Genomic DNA, 11,617 nt, shown 5'->3' with positions numbered 1-11,617 from the left:
ATATAGAGTTTGATCGAAAACGTTTATATTTAGCCACCAAAATCATGGTTAGACAATGTGAAATGTAGACAAGCTGGTAAAGAAAATGTCCTTGCGCCACTTAGACAGTGATCTACTCTTATACATAAATACTCATAAACGTGACTAAAAAATATAGGGTGGACAGGGATTGATAGACAATTTAATTCTTAATACAATTGCGTTATTACATTTTTTAATTTATCCTTACTTTTCAATACAGTTTGCGCCTAGCGAAGCTACGTCATAAAACATGGCGTTCTAAGCCACTAAAATGTTTCGACAGAAACACGATTTATCATAATAAAAATGTCCTACCTTGAGCTGTTCTTCCATCAGTATCTTGGGCAAAGGATCCTTTCTTGGGAGAAATCGTCTTTTGGTGGAAAGCTGTCCTCTTGCCATGTGGAAATGTCAACTGCGTTCGGGATGAACTGAAAAGCGTGCCCAACTTTTCACATCGTTGCAAAAATAAATGTCCCAAAATCGCACTAAACGGATATAAATTGCTATAAAACGCTTTAAATTAACTACCTTATGATGTTTTTAACTCCTATAACGAGTGAAAAGATGACCGGAGAAATATAACAGGCTAAACTAACGCTTGGAACAGGTGCGCGCCGGGGTCCTCTAGGCTCATGACGCAGCTCCCAAAGAATGACTAGCTTCAGGTTTTTTTGATTTGTAGGGCCTGTGAACGCGCAATCGACACCGTTGGAATCGTCATCACGTAAAGGCATCCAGGGGAAGACGTAAGAAGTGTCCGTATAGTCATAGCAACGACAGTGCCCTTTTAAATGACTTCAGAAGAGTGGCCAACATTTCTCAAATCTGACTCCATGTCAGGGAAATTGCTGTAGAATGGGCTCTGTTCCACTTAGAGACAAAATTTCAACTCCTATAGAAACTATAGACTGTTTTCTATCCAATAATAATAATAATATGCATATTGTACGATCAAGGATTTTGTGGGAAGCCGTTTAAAAAATTAGCCACATTAGCATAAATAGTCTAAACAGCGCCCCCATCCCCAACAGGTTAAGCAGTGTGTCCCATACTGCACCTGCAGGTAGAACACTTCTGTGGAAAGTGTTCTACATGGAACCCAAAAAGGTTATTCAAAGGTTCTCCTATGGGGACAACCAAAGTATAATTTTAGGTTCTAGATAGCACCTTTTTTTCTAAGTGTAACAATGCAATTCACAATTAATCTGAAATAGTCATTATCAATTAGAGATGGCAGAATTACTGTATAACCATGTAACTGACGGTTATGGGTGAAGACCGTCATGAAAATTAAATAACTTTGCTGAAACAAGCCACGTGTTGTAGCAAACAAGTCGTTGGTTGCCTAGCAAACCGATGTCCCCCTCCCTGCAGCAGCAGCACCTGTAGAAATATAATAACTCAAATGGGCTTGGAAGCTCTAACCCTGGCAATTTGACTGGTACGCTCATGGGTACACTCACAATGGCTGTCTGGTATTGTGATGAAATACTTTCCATGGTAATGTAGAATTATTTTTCAAATGATACTTACTAATGAGTCTCATGCAATAGAATGCAATTTTTGTAATGGCAGTTGAGTTGAATCACCAAATCACAGCACACATTGATGGGTACACTTCCTGCTGTTACGTTCTGCTCTGCTACTAGGTCAAAAATATACATATCATCTTCAACCTAGCTTTGCTCCTATGGGTACACTCGCAATGGTCCCCAATCCACCCATTAGGCCAACAAGTCCACCCATTATGCCAACAAGTCCACCCATTATGCCAACAAGTCCACCCATTAGGCCAACAAGTCCACCCATTAGGCCAACAAGTCCACCCATTATGCCAACAAGTCCACCCAGTATGCCAACAAGTCCACCCAGTATGTCCACCCAGTATGTCCACCCAGTATGTCCACCCAGTATGTCCACCCAGTATGCCAACAAGTCCACCCAGTATGCCAACAAGTCCACCCAGTATGCCAACAAGTCCACCCAGTATGCCAACAAGTCCACCCAATATGCCATTGACTTGAATGGGGACGCCTGTCCTATTCATTCTATTTAAATGGCAACACATGAAGCCAGGAGTGGAGGAGAGGAGAACATGCATCTTAAATTATTGTGTATATTTTTATTATTCCAATGGTTATTGCAGTTACTGCGGTCATTTGGCTGGCCAATAACCGTCATCCAAAGTTCCATGACCATCACAACCCTATTACCAACAAGAAGTTACTCCCTGTCTTGTTCATCAATGTGTGAATTTCTCATGTATTTCTTATAATAATGAATATACAAGATGTGAAAGTAGAAAGAGTACATTCATGTAGTACACCCTTGCATTTCTGGCAAACACCTTTGCTGAGAGTTGCCATGGCAATAGGGCCGTTGAGATTTGCACAATTTATTGATTATTTTTGTATTACACTTCAACCTCTGAGAGTTCCTAATTCACAGTTTAGAGTTTGAATGATTAAATGGAAAGGGAAAACATCATTTGATGGATGGCAAGTGGAGAGGGAAGGGAGCCAGGGAGGAGAGGAGGGAAGGAGGGATTGAAACAAAAAGATGTAAAAGAAAAAATAAATAAGAGAAACAAAAGAAAACCAAGAGAGTAGCTCCAGTCAGACTGAGAGAGAAAGAGTGAGGAAGAAAGAGGAGAGAGAGAGAAAAGCAGCCATTTTCTCCTCCTTTTTCCCTTCAAAAGCTAGCCTCACCATCCATCATGGTTACAGCCTGTGAGGAGGATGTCCGACACAGGGCTGTGTGTGTGCCTGCGCACGTGCACGTGCTAGTGTCACCTCTCTCCCCTATCTTTCTCTATCTTCCCCTCTCTTTCTCTATATGCATCCCATCTCTCTCTCTCTGGAAAGGTAGCTGTATTTCTCCTATGCTTACTGGTTCACAGAGACCTGACAAAAGCACTGGAGCCTGATCCACCTCACTCCTCCTCTCTCTCTCTCTATCATCTACCCTGTCACTCTCCTTTTCCCTCTCCTGCCCATTTTGCTATCTCTTTCATATAGTATATACGTAAAGCTGTAAATCACCCACACGTTTACCCCAATATCCATATCTCTAGACCTCATTTCTATCTTTGAAGTGTGGTCAAAATGAATAAAATAAGATTCATTGACAATCATGTTCATGGTATGATTCACAGTATTTTCCCTCTTTCACTCCCTAGGTCTTCCTTCCTTCATACCTTTCCTCTCCATAGATTCTCCTCCCTTTCTCCCCCCCACCTTTCAGGCTGAGCTGTGAGGTGGTCATGGTGGTTGGCACCACCATGGTTGTGTTAGTGTTCTCTGTGTGGCCTGTCAGGGCTAGAGGCCTGGACTCAATCATGCAACAGTGGGAGCCATAGGTCCATGGTTCAGACCCTGACTACACATCCACTAGAGCAGTTTACAGTCACAGTAACACTGGTGTACCAACGGCATGCCAATGTCAAACAGTCATGGAAACATCTGTAACGTAGGGACTGGTATGAATATTGTTAGGGTGTGTGTGTGTGTGTGTGTGTGTGTACGTGGGTGAATGTGTGCTGCTGACACATTGATTTGTGAGGAAGCGCGCGCGCGTGCGTGTGTGTGTGTGTGTGTGTGTGTGTGTGTGTGTGTGTGTGTGTGTGTGTGTGTGTGTGTGTGTGTGTGTGTGTGTGTGTGTGTGTGTGTGTGTGTGTGTGTGTGTGTGTGTGCGTACAGTCGCTCTGTGTCGGTGTGTGCTTGGCACCAAGGTGTTTTGCCTGGCCTGATGAACCCTGACAGTCTAACAGTAGTCCATCTGCATAATGCCTTCTCCCTCCATTATGAGCCCAGTCCCTGCTGACTCAGGTGCTAAGTGCTGTTTCGCCCACACTTAAGATGGAACACTGCAGCTTCATTAGCATCTAAAATGGGTATTTTCCACAGCGATACTAACAGAGCACAACAACTCACTGGCGCCCTTAGGGTGACCCTGTTGTCCTTAATTAAGGAGTATGGCTAAGGCTGACAGAGTTAATGTCTGTGTGAATTGTAATAGGGATTGTGTGTGTGTGTGTGTGTGTGTGTGTGTGTGTGTGTGTGTGTGTGTGTGTGTGTGTGTGTGTGTGTGTGTGTGTGTGTGTGTGTGTGTGTGTGTGTGTGTGTGTGTGTGTGTGTGTGTGTGTGTGTGTGTGTGTGTGTGTGTGTGTGTGTGTGACCAGTGATGAATACATGTATTGACCAGGCATTGGCATTTGTGCCAATCAGGAGTAGTTGATGGTACAATAATACTGGCAACACTCTAGATGGACGGGCCAAAAACAATGATTATTTCGCTGCCTAAGTAAAATGTTGAATGCAAGCAATCCCTCAAGTAGGCTTCAAGTGGGGCAAACAGGCTCAGTTGATTATGCCAACACTAAATGGAACAAATAACGTGATGGCCCCCAATTGAGAAATTTGTCTCAAATTAAGACATCTTTGTGTGTGTGGTTCTGTGTATTTATATTGAATTTGGAATAAAGAGATTCACCCTTGACCTGTCTGGTATTTACCTTAGCCCTTACTGGCAAGGCAGCGAACTGTGTGTTTATTTTAAGTTAAAAGGTTTTGCTGTGTGTTTATGATTTAACAAACATGGATATACACGCACACACACACACACGCACACGCACGCACACACACACACACACACACACACACACACACACACACACACACGCACGCACGCACGCACACACACACACACACACAGAGGCTGTTTGCAGTGAGCTTATGTCTCAGGGGACTGCATACAGACAGTTGTTTGAATGATATCAAATATTTAGCTTGAACTTAATGTAACTATTTACATTTGAGAGCAGGCACTGTCTCTGGGGCAGAAAGCCAGTCTGTAAATCATATTCAGTTTGCCCAGTCATTTCAAGGATTGTTTTACATCCATTATTTCCCTTCTTTATTTCCCCAATCCCAGCCTCCCTGTCCTTTGGGACCAGCGAGTCCTCTCTCTCTTTTTTTTTGGTAATTTCATGCACTGTAGGACAAAAGCGTTGACATATTTACATAGTTACATAAAGCCCTTTTTTTGTTGCAATTGTATAAAAAAATATAAATTACAAACCTTATTTACATGAGTATTCAGACCTTTTGCTATGAGACTCGAAATTGCACTCAGGTGCGTCCTGTTTCCATTGATCATCCTTGAGTTGTTTCTACAACTTTATTGGAGTCCACCTGTGGTAAATTCAATTGATTGGACATGATTTGGAAAAGGCACACACCTGTCTATATAAGGTCCCACAGTTGACAGTGCATGTCAGAGAAAAAACCAAGCCATGAGGTCGAAGGAATTGTCTATAGAGGATTGTGTCGAGGCACAGATCTGGGGAAGGGTACCAAAACATTTCTGCAGCATTGAAGGTCCCCAAGAAAACAGTGGCCTCCATCACCTGGCCAGGGCAGAAATAACTGCTAACAAACATGCATCCTATTGGTGGAGCTATCTAGCAGCATTCAAATGAAGCCAATTAGTGCTCAAGATACTGAATCACAGAACTGCAGAGAGAGAGAAACAAATGACAGTGGCCTCTACGTGACTCCTGGCTGAAACAAAAGAGAGAAAGGCAGCGGCTCTCCTCTCTTATCTCTAAGAGCCCTGTGATGGAAAGGTTTGAGAGTGGAGCGGCTGAATGCAGACTGCCTCTCTGTGATTGGCTCTATTATACTGGCAGAGTGGAGGTGATCAAGACCCCGATGGTCACTCTGACAGAGCTCCAGAGTTTCTCTGTGGGGATTGGAGAACCTTCCAGAAGTACAACCACCTCTGCTGCACTCCACCAATCAGGGCTTTATGCTAGAGTGGCCGGATGGAAGCCACTCCTCAGTAAAAGGCACATGACAGCCCTCTTGGAGTTTGCCAAAAGGCATCTAAAGGACTCTCAGACCTTGAGAAACAAGATTCTCTGGTCTGATGAAACCAAGATTGAACTCTTTGGCCTGAATGCCAAGTGTCCCATCTGGAGGACACCTGGTACCGCTCATCACCTGGCCAATACCATCCCTACGGTGAGGCATGATAGTGGCAGCATCATGCTGTGGGGATGTTTTTCAGCGGCAGGGACTGGGAGATTAGTCAGGGTCGAGGGAAAGATGAACGGAGCAAAGTACAGAGAGATCCTTGATGAAAACCTGCTCCAGAGCGCTCAGGACACCAGACTGTGGCGAAGGTTCACCTTCCAACAGGGCAACGACCTTGAGCACACTGCCAAGACAATGCAGGAGTGGCTTCGGGACAAGTCTCTGAATGTCCCTGAGTGTCCCAGCCAGAGCCCGGATTTTAACCTGTTTATGGGGTATTCTGTGTAGATTTGATAAATGTAATACAATTTTGAATAAGGCTGAAACATAACAAAATGTGGAAAAGTGAAGGGTCTGAATGTATTTTTTGGGGGTTCAAGCCAACCACAAGCATGTCACAATTCTAAGAAAGCAAAACACACGTCAAACAAAACAACATCAGAATTAAAGCTACGAGTTATTTGTACATTTTTGTTTCGCTATATTTCAGTCAAAGGAAACCTGGCGAGGAAACTTGGAGAAGGAGGTTATGGGCTGTGGCCTGTCTTGGAAAGCCATCCAAAAAAAGCAGATGATTGACAGCTGTGGCCCTCTCTCAAGGAAACCTTATGTTCCACATATGAATGAAGATAATTAAGTAAGTTATAGTATATTCCAGTCAAATGACCAATGTTTACATTGTATGTCATTACCATGGTACTACAGTCATGACTAGCTGTAGTTTCCATGGTTATCATGGTCATCATTCTCCTCCAGTAATGTTAACCTTCATGACACCATAAACTGCCCTCTCGCGAAAATCAATCCAATGCTTTTGTAATTAATTGAGCAAGGAAAAAAGCCTATCAGAATCTGTCAGAGATAACTGGATAAAAAACGAGCCAGTTGACAGTTGAGAGTCCACATAACCAAGCAATGCAACAATGATGTTGCTGTTCTGTTTACTTTTTTCAGATTCTTAAATGGGATACTTTAAAATGTTATCTCTCTATAATTCTGTATGTTTTGAAGTAGTTCACTTCATACTGCTGACACTGTGCCGGACCGTCCCACCTGCCCCTCTTCCTACTTGGTGTGTCTAATTCCCAGCTTGTCTCTTCATTTATAAAGGAAATGTATGCTCAATGCTGCAAGATGCAAAATCAATGTGTTTTCTCTCACTTGGACTGAGAAGAAATGAAGAGACCCGTCTCTCTCTCACTCTCTCATTCTGTCTGTCTGTCTGTCTGTCTGTCTGTCTGTCTGTCTGTCTCTGTCTCTGTCTCTGTCTCTGTCTCTGTCTCTGTCTCTCTCTGTATGTCTCTCTCTCTGTCTCTGTCTCTCTTCACTCTCTCTCTCTCTCTGTCTGTCTCTTTTCACTCTCTCTCTCTCTGTCTGTCTCTTTTCACTCTCTCTCTCTCTGTATGTCTGTCTCTCTCTCTGTATGTCTGTCTCTCTCTCTGTATGTCTGTCTCTCTTCACTCTCTCTCTCTCTGTCTCTCTCTTTCTGTCTGTCTCTGTCTGTCTCTCAATTCAATTCAATTCAATTCAATTTGCTTTATTGGCATGACGTAACAATGTACATATTGCCAAAGCTTATTTACAATATAAAAAAGAGAATCAAAATTGTCAACGGGACAACAGTAACAACAATAACTAAGTGTCAAAATAACCATACATTCAACAATAACAATAAACATACAGTAGAGTACATGTGCAGGTTGATTGGTCTGTCAGACACTGTCCCTCAACTTATGGCAGGCAGCAATGTAGTGCGCTGCCAACCCACAGCTCTCTGCGTCCTCCCCCAACAGGACGGGTAGCCTACTCTCATCAGAGAGGTCTTTGAAACCTTGAATAAGAGTTTCAAATTTGGGGAAATGACACTCTCTAATTGTTTTATATTTTTGACATTTTGTCAGGAAATGCAGCTCCGTCTCAGGTTCTGCTGTTGTGCAGTGGTTGCACAGCCTTTCCTCTACAGGGAGCCAGGTTTTCCTGTGTCTACCCTTCTCAATTGCAAGGCTGTGCTCACTGAGCCTGTACTTTGTCAAGGTTTTTCTAAGGTTTTGATCAGTAACCATAGTCAAATAGTTAGCCACGGTGTACTGTCGATTTAGGGCCAGATAGCACTGCATTTTGCTCTGTGCTTGTGCTTGTGTTTCCCAATAAGCAATGTAGTTTTGTTTTGACTGTGTTGTAATTTGGTTTATTCTGATTGATTGGATGTTCTGGTCCTGAGGCTTCAGTGTGTTAGTAGAACAGGTTTGTGAACTCAGCCCCAGGACCAGCTGGATGAGGGGACTCTTTTCTTTGCTCAGCTCTTGGTATTGCAGGGCTTGGTAGTGATATGAGAGGGGGTCACTGTATTTTAGATGTTTCCAAAACTTAATTGCTCTTTTTTGAGTTTTTATTATTAGTGGATATTTGCCTAATTCTGCCCTGCATGCATTGTTTGTAGTTTTCCTCTGGACATGTAGGAGAATCTTACAGAACTCTGCATGCAGGGTTTCAATGGGATGTTTGTCCCATTTGATGAAATCTTGTTTTGCAAGTGGACCCCACACCTCGCTGCCATAATGCCATCTGCTGCCATCTCTCTATCTCTGTCTGTCTCTCTGTCTCTCTTCACTCTCTCTCTCTGTCTGTCTGTCTCTCTCTCTCTGTCTGTCTCTCTTCACTCTCTCTCTCTCACACACACACACTCTGTCTGTCTGTCTGGCTGTCTCTCTCTCTCTGTCTGTCTCTCTTCACTCTTTCTCTCTCTGTCTGTCTCTCTCTCTCTGTCTCTCTTCACTCTCTCTATCTCCCCTCTCTCTGTTTCTCTCTCTCTCCCCTCTCTGTCTCTCTCTTTCTCTCTCTCTCCCCCCTCTCTCTCTCTCTCCTCCCTCTCTCTGTCTCTTCTCTCTCTCTCTCTCTCTCATCCCTCTCTCTCTCTCCTCCTTCCCTCTCTCTCTCTCTCTCATCCCTCTCTCTCTCTCCTCCCTCCCTCTCTCTCTCTCTCTCTCCTCCCTCTCTCTGTCTCTTCTCTCTCTCTCCTCCCTTCCTCTCTCTCTCTCTCCTCCCTCCCTCTCTCTCTCTCTCCTCCCTCTCTCTGTCTCTTCTCTCTCTCTCCTCCCTCCCTCTCTCTCTCTCTCCTCCCTCCCTCTCTCTCTCTCTCTCCTCCCTCTCTCTGTCTCTTCTCTCTCTCTCTCATCCCTCTCTCTCTCTCTCCTCCCTCCCTCTCTCTCTCTCTCTCCTCCCTCTCTCTGTCTCATCCCTCTCTCTCTCTCCTCCCTCCCTCTCTCTCTCTCTCCTCCCTCCCTCTGTCTCTTCTCTCTCTCTCTCTCATCCCTCTCTCTCTCTCTCCTCCCTCCCTCTCTCTCTCTCTCTCCTCCCTCTCTCTGTCTCATCCCTCTCTCTCCTCCCTCTCTCTCTCTCTTTCTCCTCCCTCCCTCTCTCTCTCTCTCTCCTCCCTCTCTCTGTCTCATCCCTCTCTCTCCTCCCTCTCTCTCTCTCCTCCCTCTCTCTCTCTCTCCTCCCTCTCTCTGTCTCTTCTCTCTCTCTCTTATCTACGGCTGCATGTGCAGTGCTTAAGGCATTTTGCAAACCACAGTAGAGTGAGGGAAGAGTACATCAGGTACCATGGTGATTCTAGTTGATCCCCCTGTGTGTTTGTGTGCCTTTGTGTGTGTGCCTGTGTGTGTGTGTCTATGCATTTGAGAGTACATGTGCATGTGGAAGTGTGCGCAAAAGATGGTCCACAAATTCTCAATGCCTGGTATAATTATGGGAAAACCGAGAAGTTTGCTACTGTGTGTTTTCCCTGTGAACAACATGAGGTAAACAAACAGTTAAATGATGGATTCCAATCAAGGTTCTCAATAATCTATGGTTGAGGGGAAATGGATCGGTGGAAGTCTGAGTTCGAAAGAGTACGTACTACTTACTAAAGCAGGCCATGACAGTTGGCAATGGGAAAGAGTAAGGATATAGTACTGGGAAAGTAGAATTGGACATGGGAGCCATACCAAATATCCTGTACCATATGAGCCCTATTATCAGAAATCACCAGGGCAGAAATAACTGCTAACAAACAGGCATCCTATTGGTGGAGCTATCTAGCAGCATTCAAATGAAGCCAATTAGTGCTCAAGATACTGAATCACAGAACTGCAGAGAGAGAGAAACAAATGACAGTGGCCTCTACGTGACTCCTGGCTGAAACAAAAGAGAGAAAGGCAGCGGCTCTCCTCTCTTATCTCTAAGAGCCCTGTGATGGAAAGGTTTGAGAGTGGAGCGGCTGAATGCAGACTGCCTCTCTGTGATTGGCTCTATTATACTGGCAGAGTGGAGCGCAGTTTTGATGAATGGGACAGACAGGGGTTGGGGGGTGGGAGGATCGGGATGCAGGGTGAGGCAGAGGTTTGGTGTGTATTGGATGTGGGTGGCGGGTGGAAGGGAGCTTAAATTCCCAGTGGAGAGACCAAATCTGGGCCTGAGGCCTTGGGCTATTGATCTGCCTCCAGAAACCCATCACTCTCTCCCAGAACCATGTGACGGCATTGTACAGAGGAAGCCTAGAGAAGAGACGAGAGGAGGCAGGCCGGGAGAGGAGGCAGGCAGGGAGGGAGGGAGGGAGGGAGGGAGGCCAGGAGATGAGGGAGGGAGGGAGAGGGGGGGAGGCCAGGAGAGGAGGGAGGAAGGGAGGGAGGGAGAGGGGGGAGAGGCCAGGAGAGGAGGGAGGGAGGGAGGGAGGGAGGGAGGGAGGGAGGGAGGGAGGGAGGCCAGGAGAGAGAATAGATTTGGAGCCGAAGCCAGAAGTCTTGTTGATCAGAATGTTGTTGCCTTACTGCTTTATCAGCCAGGCCTTTTAAAAGTCATCTAAGTGGTGGGCGCTGCTCCGCATTGCTCCGTGCCAAAGCTAAATCAGTCCCTCAGCACTGGCTCTGACTGCAGGAGAACTGACTCAAGAGAAGCTGGGAGGGAGTGAAGAGAAGAGAGGAGACATGGAGGGGGGGGGGGGAGGTCTGAGTACTGAGGGGGTCTGAGTGCTGTTTGTTACTCAGAATGCAATTCGTCAAGACTGTATTCAGTGTAGGTACGTTTGACACCGCTTCACCGCTAAAGTCATGTCATGCTTGGATTCTCTAATCTCAATGTCAACCAGAGCTAGAGCTTGCATCTGGTTGGTTGCTGTGGTTGTGCTTGCAGAAGTTTACCACTCCTCTGTTGTTGGAGAGGAGGGTCTATGGAGGTGACTGATCACAGGTTCCAGGAAATACTACGATAATCACACCCCTGCCTTCCTGAGTCCGTCTCCTTTGTATTCCACTTGGAAATGATGCATGTGTGATTAGTCTAGTCTTTAGTTTTTGTACGGACAACCCCCGGTCCAATCAGTAGACCAGATAACCCAGTCCTGTCAAATCAGTCACCAGACCAGATTACAGCCTACCAAAGGCCCTGGCCCCACAAATGCCTCCCAGGTCGGCCCATAATTCTTCACTTTCAGACTGCTTATTGGCTGTCTGATTGGGTGTGCTCTGAGCTAAGCATTTTAAACTGGCCGGTTTAGGGACGTGTGAGTACCCCTGTGG

The sequence above is a fragment of the Salvelinus fontinalis genome, chromosome 6 (assembly GCF_029448725.1).
Source record: "Salvelinus fontinalis isolate EN_2023a chromosome 6, ASM2944872v1, whole genome shotgun sequence".
In the NCBI taxonomy this organism is placed as follows: domain Eukaryota; kingdom Metazoa; phylum Chordata; class Actinopteri; order Salmoniformes; family Salmonidae; genus Salvelinus; species Salvelinus fontinalis.
This window is presented reverse-complemented; position numbering follows the sequence as displayed.